Genomic DNA, 794 nt, shown 5'->3' on the forward strand with positions numbered 1-794 from the left:
CTATTAATTTTATATTAAGATAATTGAATGTAAATTTTCACTATAAATTTATTGAAGTGATGAGTACACATCAAAATTCAAGCAAGAGCGTGATATAAACAGTGTACTAGAAGTTAGAACATGTGGTTAGAAAATTATTTAATGAATTATTATCACCTCAAGTTACATAAAAGGTGAAAATTCAGGTGCAGTAGACTTCAGGTGAAGTTAATACCTGAGAGTTATTAGATAATTTGACTGATTTGACTAAATTTTCATCTAACGGCTCTCACATATTATCTTTGAATTTTCACCTACATAAATTCATAACCTAAAAAAAATCCTCTCCAGTAATAAGTGGAATAAAGCCATACATGGTACCTAGCTCTTTCTATTGAAACATATTTCAATCACGTGAACAAAACTACACCTTACTATCCGATGCTTTTGTCTACATATGTTTCCTTCCATCGTTTCAAAAATAATCCTCACAAATACTTACTAAAATCAATCATTAAAATTAATTATTTTTATATATTATCCTTTTCTGTAGCCTATAAATTGATAGTTCATGTTCATCCTTCTTCATTCACCACACCTCTCCAAGAACTAAATAAAATATATAAAAAAAAAATGAAGGTTACAACCACCACCAATGTCTTCGCCACTTTCATTCTCTTTGCTTTTGTTACGGTCCAGCCCAACTGAACAGAGGTACCGCCCGACCCGCAACAAACCGGCTTGCACGGTCGGGTCAGCACTTACAATCCACCCGAATCCAAGATCCGAATACGCGCCCTAACTGACAGCAGCGT

Source organism: Arachis ipaensis, chromosome B09 (assembly GCF_000816755.2).
Source record: "Arachis ipaensis cultivar K30076 chromosome B09, Araip1.1, whole genome shotgun sequence".
NCBI classification, from domain to species: Eukaryota; Viridiplantae; Streptophyta; class Magnoliopsida; order Fabales; family Fabaceae; genus Arachis; species Arachis ipaensis.